Here is a 21,186-nt window from a genome sequence, read left to right as displayed (position 1 = left end):
GACAAATGAGAGGGTCCCTGGAGCTGGGCCAGTGTGTAGAGGCACAACCTGGGAAGCCCAGAGTAGGTCTGAGGCCAGCAGAGAAACCAGAGGCCGAGTGGATTCCTACTAGGGGCAGGAAGGGGGAGCCGGCCGTGGAAGGTCTGAAAGGCTTGGGTGAGGAGTTCAGACTTTATTCCATGATGAACTGGACACAGATCAACAGTAGTTTGGCTCCCCAAAGCAGACATCTGGAAATTGAGTCTTAACTTTTGAAAAACAGATTTTTTAGTAGTAGTCGCTCATGGCCAGTCCGTGTGACATGATTTCAAGGCTGAATCTCAGTGCTTTTTCTGTCATTCCCTCCCCCCATTTATCCTGCACCCTGTTTCTTCCTCACTGTCCTTGAAATTTCACTATTAGAGATTATATCCTTTTGTTCAAAACATCACTCTTTCCAAGAGGCTCTTGTTCGCTCAGTTGGTAAAGAATCTTCCTGCAATGCAGGACACCTGTGTTAGATTCCTGGGACGGGAAGAACCTCTGGAGAAGGAAATGGGAACACACTCCAGTATTCATGCCTGGAGAATCCCATGGACAAAGGAGCCTGGCACGCTGCAGTCCATGGGGTCTTAAGAGTCAGACACGACTTAGCAACTAAACCACCATCACCACCACATTCTAGGTCCCCTTACAAGAGGTTGACATGGCGGTCCTTTTCTCCAAGAATCAATGGCAAGGGACATAGGACAGGTTAACTTTGACAGGTGTGGAGGCAGAGATACAGTATAAAGTCCAGGTGTGATCACAGAGGAAGCAGGAGACACAGTGGCTTTAGGGAAAGTACACTGAGGCTTCCCCTAGAGAGTGTCAATGAGAATGTTCCCTGGGTGGTGTGAGGCAGGAGGCCCGGATGCTGATGGCACAGGGAGGCATCAGTGTGCTTGGCAGGCTCACAGTGCATGTGCTCACGCTCAGTTGCTTCAGTCATGTCCAACTCTTCGCAGTCCCATGGACCATAGCCTGCCCGGCTCCCTCTGTCCGTGGGATTCTCCAGGCAAGAGTACTGGAGTGGGTTGTCATACCCTCCTCCCAGGGGATCTTCCCGACCCAGGGATGGAACCTGTGTCTTCTGCTTTGCAGGTGGTTTCCACTGAGCCACCTGGGAAGCCTGAGCTCTGAATAGCTCTATCCAGCTTCTTTAGTCCCCCTATCTTCTCTCCTTTATTGGAACATTGAAGGGAATGTAGTACTACATTTCAGGCCCAACCCTGACACACTAGCCTTCTTCTCTCCTGCTTAACTGGCAAGAAGGGATAAAATTGGTGCTAGATTCGCAGTCAGGAAAGGAGGAAATGACTTGTTTCTCAAGTCATGTTTCCAAGTCCATTGGATACCTATGCTCTGGGTGGGAAGAGAAACTCTACTAGTTGTATTTGGGGATGACGAGAAGTGGAGGAAATCTCAGGTGAGTCCTTTTGCCAGAGGATTAATTGCCTCCTTATTTTCCTATTCCAAAGTCAGGTTTTTCCATATAAGATGGTCTGTAAGTGGGAACAGTATATATAGTGCATATAAAGCTCCAGCAAGAACCTGTCATGAGCAAAGTCATTAATTGTGTTCATGTTGAGATTGATTATGTCAGTTGAACACACCTGTTTGTAGAAAGTTGGAGTTTTGCTCACAGGTGTGAATTACACAGGTGTATTCCCAGGCAGTCCCATCCCTAGTCACTGCTTTTATAGAATGCCTGTATCTGACAACTGAAGTCTAATTTCTGCTACCAATTGACTGTCTTTTCTCCCACCTAATTCACTGAAGGAAGGAAAATTTGGGAGGCCCAGAAAGTGGCTTGAAGCGCAGATAAAGCCCTTTCTGTGGGGTCAGGAAACACAGGAGGCCCAGCTCTGTGCATCTGTCTCCATCTCTCTCCTACCCATGCTGCGATGGAAAATGCAGACGGGGCCCTTTGTGACCGAGCACTTCCAGGCTGTGTGACGGCAGTGGGAAGGTCATGCGGCCATTCTGCTCCTTGTTGATACTGATGCCGGTCTGAAGTTATCATGAGAGGACTGAGAAGATGTCCATGGAGCCCCTAGGACCTTGTTGGGTGCCCTTTCTGTGCACCTGGCTCTGTCCTGCTCCTGGTGTTGTTACAAAGGCCTGGTCCTTCGAGAAGGGCCTGAGTGCATTTCCTGGAAGCACCTAGATTAGGTCGTTAAGTGGTTTTAGCATCAAAGTTACACAGATTTGGTGGAAACTGGGGGACAGGGACTCTTCTGTAGCCCTGCAGAGGGTCAGAAGCTGAGCCCAGTCTGTAGCCTGCCTACCTCCCCAACACTGCTGGTTACAAAGAGCCTGGAGAAGTGCATTTATCAGTCAGCAAAGCTAGGAGAAGAGGCAGTATTAAAGGAGAAGGAGGGTTTCTGAACAGCAGAGGCTGTGCTTTTAGGCAATGCTGGGTGCCTCTGTGGTGAACAGAACACTGCTTGGAGTTAGAAGACCTGGACGCCACTGTCAGCTATGCCCCTTGTGGTCTTTGTGATCGTGGGCTTGAGCTCTCTGCACCTCAGTTTTCACATCTGTACATTAGGTATGACTGTCCTTTCCTGAATCCCAGGGTTGCTTTGAGGATCAGGAGGTACAGGATAGGAAGCTCTGTGCAGACAGCAGGACACAGCAAAGGCGCAGGATAATCCTGTGAAGTCCCATCTTCTGGCAGCTGATATTGTTATATCAGTTTCTATCTCTGTATTGCTTTTAGGTTTCCAGAGAACTTTCTCATCTTTTCTTTTACTTAATGTACAACAGCTGTGTGAGTTGGGCAGGGCTGATGACAGAACTCTCATATACAGATGTCTAAGGCTGTTTGTGACGGACAGGGAGGCCTGGCGTGCTGCGATTCATGGGGTCGCAAAGAGTCGGACACGACTGAGCGACTGAACTGAACTGAACTGAAGGCTGTTGGAGGGCTTCCCAGGTGGCGCTAGTGTTAAAGAATCTGCCTGCCAATGTAGGAGACATAAGAGATATGAGTTTGATCCCTGAGTTGGGGAGATCCCTTGGAGGAGGGCATGACAACCCACTCCAGTATTCCTGCCTGGAGAATGTCATGGTCAGAGGAGCCTGGCAGGCTGCATCCATAGGATCACAAAGAGTTAGACATGATTGAAGCGACTTAGCACACAGCACATGCAAGTCTGGCTGATGGTTTGTCCAAGGAACCCCTGAGAGCCGAGGGTGAGGAAAGCCTGGACCCTGGTCCCCAGGACACAGAGGTCACAGCTTTTTAACTTACCTTCTATCTTGACATCACTTTGCTCACTTGTTTACACATCGCTGCTGTCTTTAACTTTGGTCACTTCTGGTCTTCTCTGAAGTTCAGCTCCTCACATGACACTCTCTGAGGCATGTTTTTATCTCCTGACATGCTACCAGATCCCAGCCTAGGGCTTCCTAGCAGAGGGGACCCTTGAGCTGGACCTGGCAGGCCAAGTAGAGGTCAAATAGACGTGAGGGAGGGGGCTGGGCAGAGGGTGGGGCCCTAGCCCCCCCGACCTCAGGCCTGCCAGGGCCCCTCAGGCTCACCTGTAGGGGCTGAGCGCTCTGTTCTCTCCCCTCCAGCCTCCTTCCTGCTCTGCCAGACAGAAATCCGCCAGTGGGTAGCATCCTGGGTCCTGTGCCCCAGCCTGAGCTTACCCTGCTACAGAGATGGAGCCAAGCTGGGCTGGCAGAGGGAAGGGGAATGGTTCCCAAGCCCAGCGATTGCTGCTGTGAAATCTTAATCACTTTCATCAAAGTTGCCATTTAGCTTGTCTTTAGATCAAAACTGACTTCACACATATTGCGCCATTTGATTTAAAGCAACATCTCTGCCAGGAATGGATGAAGGGCAGGAACATAGTGTCTCTCAGGATGCAGCTGGGAGTCCGGAAACCCCAAACCACATGTCATGTCCTCTAAATCACAGTCCTGTTGAGAGTCCCTCCTTAAGCAGAAGTAAGATGGTCTCTGCACTGGGGAAGCCCTTTGGCGCCCAACCTGGTGGGATGTCCGCGGGGGAGGAGCAGTTTGTTAGGTGGGAGATGCACAAAGCCACTCCTTTACATCCAAGGAGCTTGTGTCCCTCCTCTGCTGGCTGCTGGTTTTATCCTCCTCGCCAGTCCCTGCCCCCATCACCAACAAGAGTCTGAGAGCTTGTGAGCAGCAGTGATCCCCAAGGGCTTCCTGAGTCCAAACCTGAAGTGAGCCCCATGGTCAACAAGAAGGATATGTGACCCATGGCTTCTCTGGCAAATCAAGCTTACCTCTCACGCCAGTATATGGCAGGAGGTGGGCCATGTATGTGTGCATGTCAGCTGCTTCAAATCTATGGGGGAAACGTTAATGGGAAGAAGTAGGTCGTGAATGACCGGGATGGGAGAACACTGCATTTTATAGCCCTTTGTGTCATTTCAATTGTGAACAACGTGAAGGTATTTCTGTTTGTGGCGGGTGGAATAATGGCCCCCAAAGATGTCCACTCCCCAGTCCTCAGAACCTGTACATGGCTTAAGGGTCTTTGCAGATGTGGTTAAGGCTATGGCCTTGAGATGGAGAGAGAAGCCTGAATTATCCAGGTGGGCCCAGTCAAAACACATGAGTCCCCCAACAGCGAGGGACCATGCCTGGCTGCGGTCAGAGGGGGAGACGTGACAACGGAAGAACAGTCAGAAAGATGCCACACTGCTGGCTCTGAAGACGGAGGGAGGGACTCACAAGCCGAGGAATGCAGGCAGCTTCACAAAGCTTCAAAAGGCGAGGGAATGGATCTTCCCTTAAGGCCTCCAGGAAGGAACATAGCCCAGCTAACACATTGGTTTTAGCCCGATGAGACCCATGTCAGGTTTCTGGCCTTCAAACTGTAAGATAATAAACTTGTGTTAAGTTGCAGAGTTTGTAATCATTTGTTACAGTGTTCATGGAAAGCTAATATGTACTCAAACCAATAAGTAAAGCAGTTTTGGATAGAAGCCCACAGTCTAGTTAGAGTGGACATGCACAAAAGAAGCATAGCTTTCAGTGCTGCATCGGACAGTGCAGACTAAATACTGCGGAGCCCTTCACTCTTGGAGGACTGTGGGAGTGCCTAGCATGGCAGGCACTATGCTCCATGCAGGGACCATAAAATGAAAAAGGCCTGGTCGCTGCCCTGGGGGAGCTTCATGGAAAATTTTGCCGTATTCCCTGCTCCCTAAAACTGGCCTCCAGGACGAGTGCACCGTGTGCCCCTCCTGTGGCTGCTGGGCAGGGTATTTCTAGGTGCCTTGTTATCTTGGGCCCAATGGACTGGACTTTCCCTCCTTCCCCTGCTTCCTGCCAGTCATCCTGCCTTGAATACCTCCAGGTTGGGAGAACCCACCACCTTGAGACTTGTCTGTGCTCTGAACTTTCCTCCTAAAGCACCATTTATTCAGCATCACCTGAGGACCGGATGACTCTGGGTTTCTGCTTTGGAAGGTGGGTATTCCGCCTTCCCTCACGAGACAATGCATGCCCTCATGCATCTGTTAAAGCATTAATTTGTTGCCCACTCATCATCTTGACAAGACCAAATACACTCCAGGGGCACACTAAAACCTGTTGGATGAAGCAGCTATGCAGTGCAGCGGGCGGGGCCAGGCAGGCATTAGGAAGGACGCAGGAAACAAAAAAGGATGGAGCCTTGGTCTTTGAGCCAACCCCAGTGGCTCAGCGGTAAAGAATCCATCTGCAGTGCAGGAGATGCAGAAGATGTGAGTTTGATCCCTGGGTCATATAGATTCCCTGGAGGAGGGCATGGCCACCCACTCCAGTATTCTTGCCTGGAGAATCCCATGGACAGAGGAACCTGGTGGGCTATAGTCCATGGGGCCATAAAGAGTCAAACACGGCTGAAGCGACTTAGCACCGTCGCAGCATTAAGAGAAAATGTATCATTGTTCTCTTCTTCTGGTTCCTTTGTCCACGCCCATTTTATACAGGAAATAAAGGGAACACTGACTTCCTCCTCTACTCCTCCCTCCCCTATCATGTATTGCTAGAATGCTGTTCAGCTTCTCCACTTGAAGTCACCAAGCTGCTAATAGGTGCTTCTCGAATCCTGCCAGCTGCCACACTCAAGGCTGCATCAAAAGACCCCTCCAGACCCAGCTGCCCTCTCCCTGCTCCCCTCTGCTCCCTCTCCTCCGCACCCCCAGCGTCCAGTGTCCTAGGATCTGCCTTTGCCTTTCAAGGCTCCCTCTCCCGACCTGCGTCTCTGTGTGTCTGAGCAGAGGTGGCCACACACACGGCCAGGTGATACGTGTACACGCTGTCACTCTTGGAAACCGGCCCTCCCTGAGGGAGTGATCTTGCCGCACATCTCAGGCTCTGCAGGAGACTTAGAGCAGTGTGTTCACGCTGGGAGCACATGAGGTGCAGTGTTTCATGTGGGGAGACGGCAGGGTCCCCTAGAGCAAAGCCCACCGGAGCCACCATCCTTGTGCTGATAAGGAACCGAGAGGGTCGGCAGGCACATCTGGCAGCTGAGGGGGCACGTCCGGGAGCCAGGCAGTTGAGGGGATTTGAATTCAGACTCTGGTTGCTGGCTGTTTCTAAGCCTCGGTTTGGTCATTCGTGGAAGAGGGAGCTGGACGCAGACATGGAATGACAGGGATGTACAGAGTTGGGGTTCAGTTTTAAACCTGAGCTTGCCTTCTGAACTGGCTCTGGTGGTAACGTCAGCTCCGATAGTATATGGTCCTCCCCTTGGGGAAGACCAGATGCCAAAGCAGAAACGGGTGCCAGGGTGAGGTCGCTGTGAGAACTGACTTGACTTGTCCCTGGGGGAGACCTGGCTCTTGGTGGTGGTTAAGGTTCATGCTGTTTTACTGTCGGCTCATTTCCTTACTGCCACGCTGCTCCCTGGGTCAGACCCAGCAGGGCTGTGGGTCTGCAGAGGCCCCTTCTCGGACACCCTCCAGGTGGCATCTCGGGCCCGGTCTGTTTGGCAGGCAGCGCTGGATACCTGCCATGGTGCTGGCACTCCCTCTCAGCCTCCTCAGCTCCTCCATCTCTACCTGGGTTATGCATCACCTCACCTTCATTCCTAGCAGCCTCCCACATCCACCTCCAGGCCTCCTCTGCCCCCATTTCCTGCCCTTTTCTTACCAACTTCAGCATTTTGTAAACCATCTCCCATCTTGGTCTCAGAGTGGATTGAGTATTTATATTTTTCTAGAAGCCTCCCCCTTCTACAGCCTGGCTTTTCTATAAAGGCACCCTTTCAGAACTGCCCACCTCCAGGCTTGAAAACTCTGAAATTCCCTTTTCCAACCACAACCTCCAGGCTCTCCGCTGATGTCCTCCCTAGAATGAGTGATGTGGGCGCCCAGTCGTGCACGGAGCAGGAAGTGCACATGTTCAGGGGGCGTGACAGGTGGGTAATAAAGGTGGAGTTGACGGGCTCAGGTGGGAAGCTGGGTGTGCACAGGGGACAGTAAGAGCTTGTTGGTGCATATCTGCTCTGACCTGGGATGGAGGGACAAAGGCAGAGGGCTTCCAGGTTTTGTGGCTGCCTTGTAGAGGGGTGGGGGTGGGGAAGGAAGAGGAGGCGTGGCCAGGGATGGAGGGGCGTGGCCAGGGATGGCTGTACCAGATGTTTCTGGTTTAGGGATGAGCCGGCATCTGATCTAGTGCCCATTGATGGCTTCCTCTGAAAAGAAAGCCTCATTTGGGGAAATTATAGCATCTCTTATGGGAAGAAGCCAGACAAGGGCATATTGAAATTTGAGGATCAGTTTGGAGAAAGGAGTGATCCCAGGGATGTATACAGTTGGGATTAAATTCTAAACCTGAGCTTGCCTTCTAGTCTGGCCCTGGTGGAAATGATAGCAACTCTGGTGATCTCTAAATGCCCCCCTCTGGGAAAACCAGCCAACGAAGTAGCAATAAGTGCTGGTTTAGGTGTGGAGTCAAGCCACAGATATTAACACTTCAGTTATCTGGAACTCTGCCTGCTCTCACCTCTGCTGTCCAGGACATGGATCACAGAGTGAGGGACAAGTGCCTCTAATCAGTGAAATGGCTGAAGCCATGGCTCCTTATCCTGAGCCCGCCACTCTACCCGACCCCTTTCTCAGAGCTCCACTGTCGCCCAGCCCAGGGGGCTGCACGTTAGAAGTGAGGAAGCTTCTTACGGCAGCCACCATTCCTAACAGGTAGCGTGACTTCTGGGAACCTTACTGTGGGGAGGGGCAGGTAGAGGAAGAGAGAAAACTGGAGCAGTAGGGACAAATCCTGACGTAGGAGAGCAGCTCATAGAGATGCCACAGGGCCTTGAAGACAAGGTTATGGTTATGTTATTTTCAGCACCTTGGCCACTGTGAGTGCTTTGTGAAACAAAGCTGGGGAGAGGTGTACACAGACAAATGTTAGGTTTTCTTCCTTGCCACAAAATGAAGAGAAATATATAATTGTCTTTTTTTTTTTTTAAGCAACTTGGTGCAGTAGGGCTAAAATGAAACACATTTTGTTGCTTGAAGGGGCAGTGTTCAGTTGTCTAGACATCCTTGTATGTGAAATATCTGGTCTGTATTGCTAGGAAAACTGTAAACAGTTATTCCTGCTGGTTTGATGCCATATTAGGACCAAAAGAGACCCTGAGATTCTATAAACCCATTTTCAAAATTTAACTTTGTTTAGTTTTGACTGTGCTGGGCCTTTGCTGCTGCATGGGGTTTTCTTTAATTGCGGCAAGCAGGGGCCACTCTCTAGTTGTGGGGCGCAGGCTTCTCACTGCAGTGGCTTCGCTTATTGCGGAGCACGGGCCTTGGGGTATGCAGGCTTCAGTAGCTGCAGCATTGGGCTCAGTAGCTTTGGCACCTGGGCTTAGCTGCTCTGTAGCCTGTGGGATCTTCCCGGACCAGGGATCAAACCTGTCTCTCTTGCACTGGCAGGTGGATGCTTTCCCAAGACCCACTAGGGAGGCCTCCTATAAACTCAGTTTTAAATGTTTATAGGTTCAGAGATGTGAAGGGGTCTACCCAAGATTCCATAGCCAGATGGTGGCAGAACTGGGCCTTGAACTTGGTTCACTAGAGTGCAAAATAGATTCAGGGTTCTGGAGAGCAGGCCTGGGTTCAGACACTGTACCTCTGGCAGGAGCAGCCAGACCAAGGCTGGGACCCCTTCCAGCCTCCCAGAGGTTAGAGCTAAGGTCTAGATGGGAGGCTGGGGGGCCTGAAACACCTGCCCAAGGGCAAATTGAGGAGGTACTGCATAGAATGGGTTAGGGTCTGGGTGAATGGGTGGGGGTAAGCCAGGCGAGCCGGATAGAGGTACACAGACAGCCTGGAGGTGGGGTGCTGGGAATGGTGTGAACATGCCCCAAACATCAGTGGGCTGCAGGGACTGGACAGTGACTCCTACTCTAGAACAGCTTTCCTCCAGGCATGTCAGAAACTGGTTTGAAAGGCAGCTTACAGCCCTGAAGTGGGAAACAAAGAAGAAAATGCCAAGCACACCTTGTGATCTTGTGGGAAAGTGCTCCTAGAGTCTGGTTTTTGCTTTCTATTTTTTTGTAAGAGAGGCTGAGAGGGCTCAGAACCCAGCCTGTCCAATGCAAACCCGGGGAAACATCTTACTGCACATCTCTCCACAGACTTTCAATTTTTACTCTTAATAACTGTAAGCTCGGGGTTACCAGGGTCTCCCTGTTGCTATAGTGAGAGGTGGCAACACCAGCCTTCCAAAGAGCTAGACCCTTGGCTTAGAGGAAGAACAGAATCTGGGTTGCTTTATTTTGGGGTTTGACTGAGATTTAATGCACCATTTTCTTACCCTCTCAGTGATGGCAGTTTGTGCTCAAAATACATCAAACCTCAGTAACAGGATAACTGACGATTTGGGGGAGTGGGCATTTGGGAGTGAATAGAAGGTAAGTTTTAAATTACAAAAATGATAAAACTTTGCCAAGAACATCTAGAAAATGACAAAGAAATGAAAATACATGTGGTTATAATACCGAAACACAGCCTTCACTGTCATCCTACCATCAGGTTTTTAAAATGTGCCTTTGGCAGAGTTAAAGATGTAGCATGTGTATGTGTGTGTGAGAATAACGGGCAGTCTGCTTTTCCTGTTAATACGTCATAGGCCTCTTTTGTGCTGTCGCATTATCTCAATAAACATCATTTTTATTGATTGGGTAATGTCACATCATTTTGTAAAACACTCTCCTCCTTTTCATCTTCTTGGTCTCCCTCATGCCATCTCTGTTAAAATTCTACTCCTTCTCTGATTTGGATAACTGGCCTGCCTTGTCCCTGTCTCCATCCCCCCTACACACACATCCACACACACACACATACACAAACACACTGGGATTCTTCCATTCTACAGCCTTGCTAATCAACAGGTGGTCCCAGACCAGTGGCATGGACATCCCCTGGGAGCTTGTTAGAAATACAGAATCTCAGACCTAAACTGGGACCCACCAAATCTGAAGCTGCATCTCTGTTCTGACAAGATCCCCAGGTGATTCCTAAGCACACTGAAGCTTGAGAAGCACTGAGCTGAAACACATTCCCCTGTTCCAGGAAAGAATCCTGGCCAGATGTACAGCCTGCTGAGAGCTGGCCAAATGGAGAGGGGACAGGGAATGAGTATGGAAGGGCCAGGCGGACAGGTGGTGGGCAGCTATGCACCAGGAATCTTAGAGAGACAGCAGGAAGGAAGGAGGCCTGTGAAAATCTATGGAAGATGCAAGATTGAAAATTGAGGGCTCAGTTGGCCAGGAGGGGCAGGAACACAGTAACCAGCCCTGGTTCATTCCCACTTAGTAGGTGAAGAAGCTGAAGCACAGAAAAATGAAGCTGCTTGCCCACAGTCAGCAGTGAATAGGTGGTGGAGCTGGAAGACCAACCTCATTCCAGAGCCCACACTCTTAATCGCCCTGCAGTGCTGTGGAGGGTAAACCACAGGAGGAAGAAAAGAATGGAAGCATGTTAAGCTCCCACAATGAGCTGGGTGTTTTTTCACTTCCTTACATATAACAATCGCAACGGCCTTTGTTTTTTAGACATGTGTTTATTTGTGGCTGCACTGGGCTTTCATTGCTGTGCATGGGCTTTCTCGAGTTGCAGCAAGCAGGGCTGCTCTCTAGTCGCTGTGAGTGGGCTTCTCATTGCAGTGGCCTCTCTCGCTGTACAGCCTGGCTCTAGAGTGCAGGTTTCAACAGTTGTGGAGCATGAGCTTCGTTGACCTACAGCATGTGGAATCTTCTAGACCAGGAATGGAACCCATGTCCCCTACATTGGCAGGTGGATTCTTAACCACTGGACGACCAGGGAAGTCCCATTACAATAGCCTTTGGAGGTGGATATTCATATCCCATGTTACAGATGAGGAGGTCTGTTTGTACCACTGATGAACAATTCCTGAGTTCACATAGTTACTAATAGCTGAAGTCAGGATTTGAGCCTGGGACATTTTGGGCCCCACTCTGAGACTCTTTCCAACTTGCATACTTCATCCACAAGGTATGACGCTGGTTTCTTCACTCGTAACAGCTTCTTTCCTTCCCCTTCTCTCTTGATCTTAGTTTTTTAGATTTGATAAAAGCTTAGCTTAAAAAAATTTTATTGGAGTATAGATGATTTACAATATTATGTCAGTTTCTTCTGTACAGCAAACTGAATCACAGATACATATATCCACTCTTTTTAAGATTGTTTTCCCATATATGTCATTGCAGAGCATTGAATAGAGTTCTCTGCGCTATACAGTAGGTCCTTATCAGTTATCTATTTTGTATGTAGTAGGGTGAGGCAATGGCAACCCACTCCAGTACTCTTGCCTGGAAAATCCCATGGACAGAGGAGCCTGGTAGGCCACAGTCCATGGGGTTGCGAAGAGTCAGACATGACTGAGTGACTTCGCTTTCTCTTTCCAGTTTCATGCATTGGAGAAGGAAATGGCAACCCACTCCAGTGTTCTTGCCTGGAGAATCCCAGGGGCGGGGGAGCCTGGTGGGCTGCCGTCTATGGGGTCGCACAGAGTCGGACATGACTGAAGCGACGCAGCAGCAGCAGCAGCAGGGTGTATACATCTATCTCCCAATCTCCAGTCTCCCAATTTATCCCCCACCCCTGGTAACCTAAGTTTGTTTTCTGTATCTGTGACTCTATTTCTGTTCTGTAAGTAAGTTCATTTGTACCATTTTTAAAAGATTCTACATTTAAGTGATGTCATGATATTTCTCCTTCTCTGTCTGACTTACTTCGCTCAGTGTGACAATCTCTGGATCCATCCATGTTGCTGCAAGTGGCATTATTTTATTCTTTTTCATGGCTGAGTAACATTTCTTTATGTATATGTACCACATCTTATTTTTCCATTCTTCTGTTGGTGGACATTTAGGTTGCTTCCATGTTCTGTGTTGTTGGTTATTGTAAATAGGGCTGCAGTGAACACTGGGGTACATGTATCTTTTCAAATTATGGTTTTCTCCAGATATTATACCCAGGAATGAAATTGCTGGACCATATGATAGCTCTATTTTTAGTTTTTTAAGGACCTTTCATATTGTTCTCCATAGTGGCTGTAACCAATTTACATTCCCACCAACAGTGTAGCAAGGTTCCTTTTTCTCCACATCCTCTCCAGTTGGTGGAGTTTTTTGTTGGTAGAGTTTTTGATGATGGCCATTCTGACCAGATTTCTCTAATAATTCATGATGTTAAGCATCTTTTCATGTGCTTTTTGGCCATCTGTATGTCTTCTTTGGAGAAATGTCTAGTTCTTCTGCCTATTTTTTTGATTATTATTTTTTTAATTGAGCTGCATGAGCTGTTTGTATATTTTGGAGATTAATTTCTTATAGTTTGCTTCATTTGCAAATATTTTCTCCCAGTCTGTGGGTTGTCTTTTTTTGTTTTGTTTCTGGTTTCCTTCGCTGTGCAAAAGCTCTTAAGTTTAGTTAGGTCCCTTTTGTTTATTTTTGTTTTTACTTTCATTATTTTAGGAGGTGGATTAGAAAAACATCTTGCTTTGATTTATGTCAGAGAATGTTCTGCCTATGTTTTCCTCTAAGAGTTTTATAATATCCAGCCTTACGCTGAGGTCTTTAATCCATTTTGGGTTCGTTTTTGTTTATTGGGTTAGGGAGGACTCTAATTTTAGTCTTTTATATGTCCAGCACTTCTTACTGAAGAGACTGTCTTTTCTCCATTGTATATTCTTGGCTCTTTTGTCAGGGATTAGGTGACCATAGGGTTTATCTCTGGGCTTTCTGTCCTGTTCCAGTGACCTATATTTCTGTTTTTCTGCTAGCACCATACTGTTTTGATTACTGTAGCTTTGTGGCATAGCCTAAACTCAGAGAGCCTGATTTCTCCAGCTCTGTTTTTCTTTCTCAAGATTGCTTTGACTGTTTGGGGTCTTTTGTGTTTCCATACAAATTGTAACTTGTTTTTGGTTCTAATTCTGTGAAAAATGCCATTGGTAATTTAGGAGTTGCATTGACTCTGAAGATTGCTTTGGGTAGTATAATCATCTTGACAATATTGATTCTTCCAATTTGAGAATATGGTATATCTCTCCATCTCTTTGTGTCATTTTTTATTTCTTTTATCAGTTTCTTAGAGTTTTCTGAGTACAGTTATCTTGCCTCCTTAGGTAGGTTTATTCCTAGTTATTTTATTCTTGTGATGTGATGGTAAATAGGATTGTTTCCTTAATTTCTTTTTCTGATCTTTCATTATTAGTGTATAGGAATACAAGAGATTACTGTGTTTTGTATCCTGCAATTTCACCAAATTCATTGATAAGCTCTAATAGTTTTCTGGTAGCATCTTTAGAATTTTCTGTGTATAGTATCATGTCATCTGCAAACAGTGACAGTTTTGTTTCTTCTTTTCCAATTTGGATTTCTTTTGTCCCTTGATTTTAAAACTGCACCCCAGGCCAGGGGCACATTCCCCTTGCCTGTTCATGATGGGAACAAACACAGGACAAGTTTTAGATGTTTTTCCAATCCTTAAACTTGTGAAATGCTTACAGCTAGAAGGTACCTGGTTGAGCATTTAATCCAACTGCCTCATTTTACAGTTAATGAAACTGTAGCCCAGAGAATTCAAGTGGCTTATCTGAGGTCAGACAGCCATCAAGTTATAGATCTGAGACTCTCATTCATGCTCCATTTGTGACTTTGGGTTGAATTTGCCTCTGGTGCCCTGTGTGCTGAGGGGTCTGTTTGCCACTGAGGTGGCCAGCACTGAGTTGTCATGTTGCTAGGTCAGTGTAAGTTCAGCCTTCAGCTTAGGCAGGAAGATGCAATAGATGAACCTCCATTAAAAAAAAAACCCAAAGCTAACTAACTAATAAAAATAATATCTGCTTGTTAAAAATCCAAGCAGCATGTCTGCAAACACTTAAAGGCACCCCCTTCTAGTCCTCCTCAGCCCACTCCCCAGGGGTAACCACTTAGTGCTGCCTCCAATGGCTTCTTAATTTTCCTGCCAGCCCCTGGGTTTTGTAAGATCCATGCCACAGCAAGGCTATTTTTAACAAGCATCCTAGGCTTCAGGGGGTTGAGGAGAGGGAAAGAAAAAAAAATATTCTATTTGTGTATTTTTAATCCATGTGCATTTGAGCAAGCAGTGGCTTTCCTGTGCCTGCCGCCAAGGGTTTTGGGCAATTGATTAGGCTTTCTGGGTGCAGGGCAGTCCTGTCTCTCCCCCTAACGAGGCTGGAAGGCCAGGGAGAGGCTCAGGTGATGTTTCTGGGACTGATGGCTGTCTCAGCTGGCCACCTCCTGCTCCTGCCTGCCCCCAGCCCCTCTCCTTCCCGGCAGCCTTGACAGTCCTGGCTGGGTCTCCCAGAGCAGTGGAGGCCTGGGAACCTGACTCTTTGTGCCAGCTCATATTTAGAAATGTCTCCAGCCAGAGGTTGGCATCTGTCCCGCTTGGGCTCTGGGCAGGGGGTACAGTCACATGTGCTGCCTTCGGGTGGGCAGATTCTGAGTGGGCAATGGCCTGCTCTGAATATAAACACACTCCTTTTATGCTGAGTAGCTGGCATCCGAGCCTGTGCTCCTGGGCACTGGGTAAAGGCGAGAGCTGGTAGCCGGATGGGCGACAAGGAGATGGAAGAAAGATGTCACAAGGCTTGAACTGGGCAAAATGGTGGTGGAGGAGGAGTCTCAGCTCCCTACCCCACCACCCCCGCCCCCACCGACCCCCAGACCCTATCTGTTTTCCACACTCCTTTTCCAGGTGCCCAAAGCATTGCCTGAATAGGGGATCTGCAGCCCCATGGGGGTTGGGGGCAGAGTAGGCCAGACATCTGGGCCTTCCTTTCTGCCTTGTGAGTTCCCCAGTCTGTTGAGGGGCGATCCTGGGAGGCCGTGGGGATAGGGACCAAAGTAAGGCTGTGTGTGGGGCCACCTGTGGGTTCCTTGTCTGTGAGCCACCAGCCCTTCAACCTCTCCAGATGGTGCCTGCAAAAACATGGCCCCAGGTGACCGTGGACATTCTACAATTTCTTGCTCACCTTGCTTTCTTTCCCATGGTAGTGCATGATAATGTATGAAACAGGCCAAACGAGCCCAGTCTTAAATAGTGCCCCTTGGGTAATGATCAGTATGTCTCAGCCTTGTCAAAGCTCTCCTTTCTTTTAAACACTTCCTTTAAGAAGGGGCATTCTGGTTCATTCACTGAGGCCTCAGATACTCAATGAACACAGGTGAAGTGCTACCTGCAGCCCCCCACCCAGCGTCTGATGGGGGCTTTGAGTCCTCCTTACACGGCACCTCTCCACCCCTCTGCGGGCCCGCCCTGCAGACCATGGTGGCTTGCTTACCGCATTCAGCTCTCTGGAGAGGAGTCTGCCTTCCTGCAGCTGAACCTGCAGAGAGAACACAGATGCACCAGCAGGATTTCCCTCTTACACATGTGTGTGCTCATTCACTTCAGTCGTGTCCAACTCTTTGTGAACCTATGGACTGTAGCCCACCAGGCTCCTCGGTCCATGGGATTGTCCAGGCAAGAACACTGGAGTGGGTCGCCATGCCCTCCTCCAGGGGATCTTCCCAACCCAGGGATCAAACCCTGCGTCTCTGATGCCTAGTTAGTGCCAAGTGTGGAAGCCCCTAGCATCCCCCACCTCGACCTGCTCCATCCTTCCTTCCTCTTCCCACATCTCAGGGGAAGAGAGCTCCAAGCAGTGGTCATGAATAGACATTTTCTTTATGTCTCCACAATAACTGAATGAATGAATCAGTGGATAAGCAAGTGAGCAGATGAATGGAGGAACAAACGGAAGCTCCATCTCTGCTCCAGAGGACTTAGAATTCGAAAGGGGAGAACCATGCCTGCCTGTAGCACGGCAGCGCTGTGGGACTGAAGGGGTCCCTAGGGATTGGACTCACTCCCCTCTTTTTATGGGAAAGGAAGTGCGGGGCTGCCGTGCGGCAGACCTCGGAGGTCAGAGGATGGCAAAATAGCCCAGGGTGAGTGAGATCCGGAATCGAGCGCAAGGCTGCCCTACTTTCCCTCTGCTGCTGCCCTGAGTGTCCCTCGTCCTTGGGAAAAATTGCCTTTTCATATGGTTGGGAGGGGATGTCGCAATTTTTCTTTGAGGGTTAATTGTTTTGCTGACAGCACAGATAATTAGGAGTGAGAATCCCGGAGCAAGGGCGACAGCACCATCTGCTGTGAATATGTTTCAGCCCCACCTTGCAGGAGGGCTCGAGAGGGCTCCCCACCCTCCCACCCCCAGCAAAACCTGATGTGCTCTGGCTGTTGGCTTCTGGAGCTCCAGCTGCCAGGTGACCCTGTAGCCCACTGGGCGAGCTGGTGACCAGCTTCCAAAGGGTGGGCTTCTCCCCGCTCCCCCAGGGCATCTGGCGTGCCTGCATAGTAGGGCTCACTTCTTAAGAGGTAGAGCAAGGACCCCGCCCCTGCCCCGGGCTGCGGGAGACACAGGGCGGTACCCCCAGGAGATGACTTTTGTTCTTCCTGTAGCCTGATGTCTTGAGTTCTGGTTCACTGCTCAGGAAGGTGGGCATGTGGGTCTGCCGTGGGTGCGTTGCTAACATTGGTGTTTGGGCCATTTTTTTCTGTTTAATTCCATGGATTTGCCACCTATCCTGGGTTTCCTGGCCTTTGACCTGTGCTGCTTGTTCTAGAAGGAGCTCAAACTGCCTTGTGTTGCCAAATAACAATTCCCTAGGTGTGACTTCTCCAGGAGAAACAGAGTAGCTTTGGCATCAAGCTGAGAATCCCATCATCCAGGAGCATCTGAGATCTTTCCTCATAGGGGGTGGAACTTCGGGTAGTGTTTTTTTTTTTTTTTTCTTTCCATTTTCATTATTTAGGAGTATCTCACATAAACAAAAGAGCATTGACCTGTATATATGCTTTTTGAAGGTAATACCAATAACTGCTTAGTTCTTTCAAAGGGGCATCTTACCCCCGGTGCTGCCTTGCGCAGAAATGCCTGGGGGCAGAGCTGTAGAGTCGGGTCCCCTGGAGTCTCAAGGTTGGTGCTCTGCCCCTCCTCCACCCCCAGCTGTGGCTATTTATCACAGCAGCTTCCTCTTCGCCTGAGCTGCTCCTGTCAGTGTGGAGCCCCCACATTCCTTCCTTCCCTATTTATCACTCTGTGCTGTCTTCACTTAGATCCTCCTCGCAGGGGAGAGACCACGGCCAGACCCTACTCCGACCCTACTTCTCCCCATCCCCCCACGCCTTTGTTCCCCTCCCCCTCCCCACCCCTACTGACCCCCGCCCCCTGACAGGTAGGAAATTAACTCAGGTCTTAGGAGCTTGCTGGAAAGAATGATAACTGGGAGTCAGAAATTCTAGCCTTGACTCTTGCTATCTTCCTGTGTGATCTTTAGTGAGATGCTCAACCTTTCTGTGCTTTTGTTTCCTTATCTCCAAAGTAACCTTTAGAAAGGATCCCTTCACATCACTACTGTGAAACCAAATGGATGTCATGGATGCAAAAGCAGCTGGCCGGGTATAAATTATGATATGTGTGTAAGACGTTGTCGTTAGGCTGAGAGCATCCCAGGGACTCCAGGGCCCTGCCTTCGTACCCTCATCCCTGTCCATGGTGCTTCCTCTTACCTGCAGCACTGGTGGCCCTGGAGGATGTTCTCCGCCTGCCGCAGCCCCTTCTCCGCAGTGGGTCCACTGAGGCCCAGAGGAGCCCAAGGTTGGGGCTCAGAGTCACAGCTGTCTGGGCAGCGACCCCAGGAGCTGGAGGCTATGCCTGGTCAGAGGTGCAGGGTTACAGCCAGTGTGGCCCCAGTCTCCAGAGCCCAGAAGGTCTGCACGCCAGGGCACAGCTGCTTCTAGCTGGAGGCCCTGACCACCTACCCCCCACCCCCTATCCCAGAGGTGAGCTGTGGTCTTGGCTACAAAATGTGATCACTCAGTGGGGCAGTATCTGTGTCCCTCTGCAGCGAGGTTTGCAGAGTTACCCTTGTCTCTCACTCTGAGTGAAGGGCTGTGAAAGGAGGCTGCAGGTGGGTGGCCTTCCTGGAGCCCCAAACCCACAGCACACTGGAAGCCACCAGAGACCTGGGCCACAAGAGTTTAAGAATATCCCCAGTAGACATGGCCTTGTTCTCTGTGGGTTTCATTGGTGCAGGGAAGACACCCAGGTCCTTCTTCTTTCTGGGGCTGTGGGGTCTGTTGGTGGGGATGAGCTGAACTCTGAATGGTGGGTAGAATGAGTGACTGAGAGTTGGTCTTTCAGGCAGGTGAAATAAGCTATGTAGAGGCAAGAAGATTAAGAACTAACGTGTGTGTGTTTAGGGGGAGGCATGCATGCAGAGGGCTGAGGGTAGGGTTGGTGGGTAGAACATTGGCAGTGAAGACCCTAGCTGAGGTAGTCTATACAGTCACCTGGAGATATAAGACCTAATAATAAAAGAGAGAGAGAGAAAGGATGGCTGGAAAGTTCTAGAACAGCTAAGACTTGGACCTGTGTCTCTGGCCCTGGTAGGTCATCGGGCCTCTGTTCTTCCTACAGGTCCCCACTCTGAAGCAGCTGGGTACTTGGAAGGCCACACCACCCCCAAGGAGCAGGCCCAACCAGGAAAAGGTAAGGGATGGCGTGGAGCCCTCCAGAGCCTGCAGCGTGAGCACCATCTGCAGCCCGTTGGACCTGGAGCCTCCAAGGCGGGACTGCGTCACCAGGGAGACTCAAGAGGAATTGATACTTCGGCCCCCAGTGACATGTACACGGTGTAATGACAGGTAATGAACCTGAGGTTCATCAATCCTTTCTGAATGATGTGGCAGGTAGGAGAATATATCAGCCTGGAGTAGACATACAATGTCAACTCTTGGGAAGATAACTATGCAAACAGAGGAGAGTAAGTCCTGATAAGATGATAGATGGATGCTTTATAGTTATTAGTTTCTGCCCCAAGCGCTTGCTGGAGTTAGCACCAGAAGATTTAGCATCAGGCAGGTTCACTTACTATACCTTGTAGGAAGGCCTGATGCCGTTATGGATGTATCACCTCCTGTTTTAAGACCTCAGAATAACAAATCAAGGAGTCATTATTTCCCATAACTCCCTTAGGAAGCAGGGCATGAATGCTGGTGGGGAAACAGAGGCAGCAAGATAGGCAGGGGCTCTTTCCTATATCAGTGATACCTGAGGAACAGATCTGGAGGCCCTATTGGCTGAGAAGTGTTCCTGGTTGGATCAGATTTCTTGAATGACAGGTGAGGTGATGGGTTGGTATTTCTTGTTAAAAAGGAAGTAGGGACTTTGTGGCTTCCTTCAGCCTTCCAAAGATGCCAGGGCAAGTAGCAGATGATCAAGGCTGGCTAGGGGAGGTCATGAGTAGGGGTCTGGAGAGCTCAGGAAGGGGCTGGCAGACACTCTAGGTCTAGCAGGTAATTGGAGATCAGCCATGGCAGAAAACATTAAGAAGGTCCTCAGAGCCTAGAGGACAAAGCCCTGAGGCGAAAGGACCAGGATCCAGTGGGATGGAGACCCCAAAGATGAGTTCTGATCTGATGAAGGGCCTGTTCCCATTGGCCACCTGATGGAGAACCTGTTCCCACTGGCCATTTGGCCACTGTATCATACTGGGTACTATTCTGGCCATTTCCACCATGGGGTAAACAACAGGCTAGGGTGGGAGCAAAAATAGCTTGGGGCCTTGGGAAACTGACCAGGGCAGGGGGAGAAAGCCAGTGGCCTGGGGCAGGAGGCCCAAGGGGGTGGGGCAAATTCCATTCCTGTGCAGGCCAGTGTCAGGGTCCATGAGGCCTAGCCAAGGGTGGGGAGGGGCAGAGTATTAGGACTTCTGGGTGGCCTTGTTCTAAATCAGGCAGAAAGAATAAGATGAAGAAAGAATCCAGAAAACAACCCAATTCTAGGAAATGGATCGGCTTCAGGCACCAGGCAAGCCCGGGATTTGACTTTTGTCTATATGAACAAATGGAAGGGGAATCGAGCTTTAGTCAGGGGTCTGGCTAGGCCTGGGGGGGAGGACTTTGCTAGGGAGCTGGCATCTTCATAATTTCCTGGGGCTAGCTGTGTCCCCAGGCACCCTAGACCCTAGTATACAGGCCCTGGGCTATCCTCGGACCCCTCTCTCTCAGTGGAAGAGGTGGTTTGTGCATTTTCAGCTTGGCTAGGGGTCTGGGAAGGGCTGAATCTGTGGGGCCTTGTGATGGGAAGTAATGGGGGCAGGAGGAGGCAGAAAAAGCCCAGCCCTGCAGGTGTGTGTGTGTATGTGTTAAGTCGCTTCGGTTGTATCCACCCGTTTGTGACCCTATGGACTATATGCAGCCCGCCAGGCTCCTCTGTCCATGGGATTCTCCAGGCAAGAATACCTGATTGGGTAGCTATGCCCTCCTCCAGGGGATCTTCAGGTGGGTGGGTGAGGACTTCTCATGTGTGCAGCCTTAAGGTTAGAGGCAAAATACATTCTGATTAAGTCAAGAAAGAACAGCAGATTGAATCTATCAGAAGGTTCTTAACCTAGTTTCCCAATATTTACCAAGTACCTGTTTTGCACTCGGCACCATGCTGCTGCTGCTGCTGCTAAGTCGCTTCAGTCGTGTCTGACTCTGTGCGACCCCATAGACGGCAGCCTACCCGGCTCTCCCATCCCTGGGATTCTCCAGGCAAGAATACTGGAGTGGGTTGTGCCAGACAAACAAAGATGCA

At 49.6% G+C, this 21,186-nt stretch overlaps 1 protein-coding gene across 1 annotated transcript in view; it reads left to right on the top strand.

The window, feature by feature from the left end:
• ZBTB7C (zinc finger and BTB domain containing 7C) overlaps nt 1–21,186 on the top strand; it is a 382,804-nt gene that overhangs the window by 56,850 nt on the left and 304,768 nt on the right. Inside the window, exon 2 of the mRNA XM_069568498.1 lies at nt 19,024–19,250. The gene's annotated coding sequence lies outside the window, so the exon portion shown is untranslated. The remainder of the gene's footprint in view (nt 1–19,023; nt 19,251–21,186) is intronic.

The sequence above is a fragment of the Ovis canadensis genome, chromosome 23 (assembly GCF_042477335.2).
Source record: "Ovis canadensis isolate MfBH-ARS-UI-01 breed Bighorn chromosome 23, ARS-UI_OviCan_v2, whole genome shotgun sequence".
In the NCBI taxonomy this organism is placed as follows: Eukaryota; Metazoa; Chordata; class Mammalia; order Artiodactyla; family Bovidae; genus Ovis; species Ovis canadensis.
Note: the sequence above shows the minus strand (reverse complement) of the source record. Positions and strands in the feature narration are given on the sequence as shown.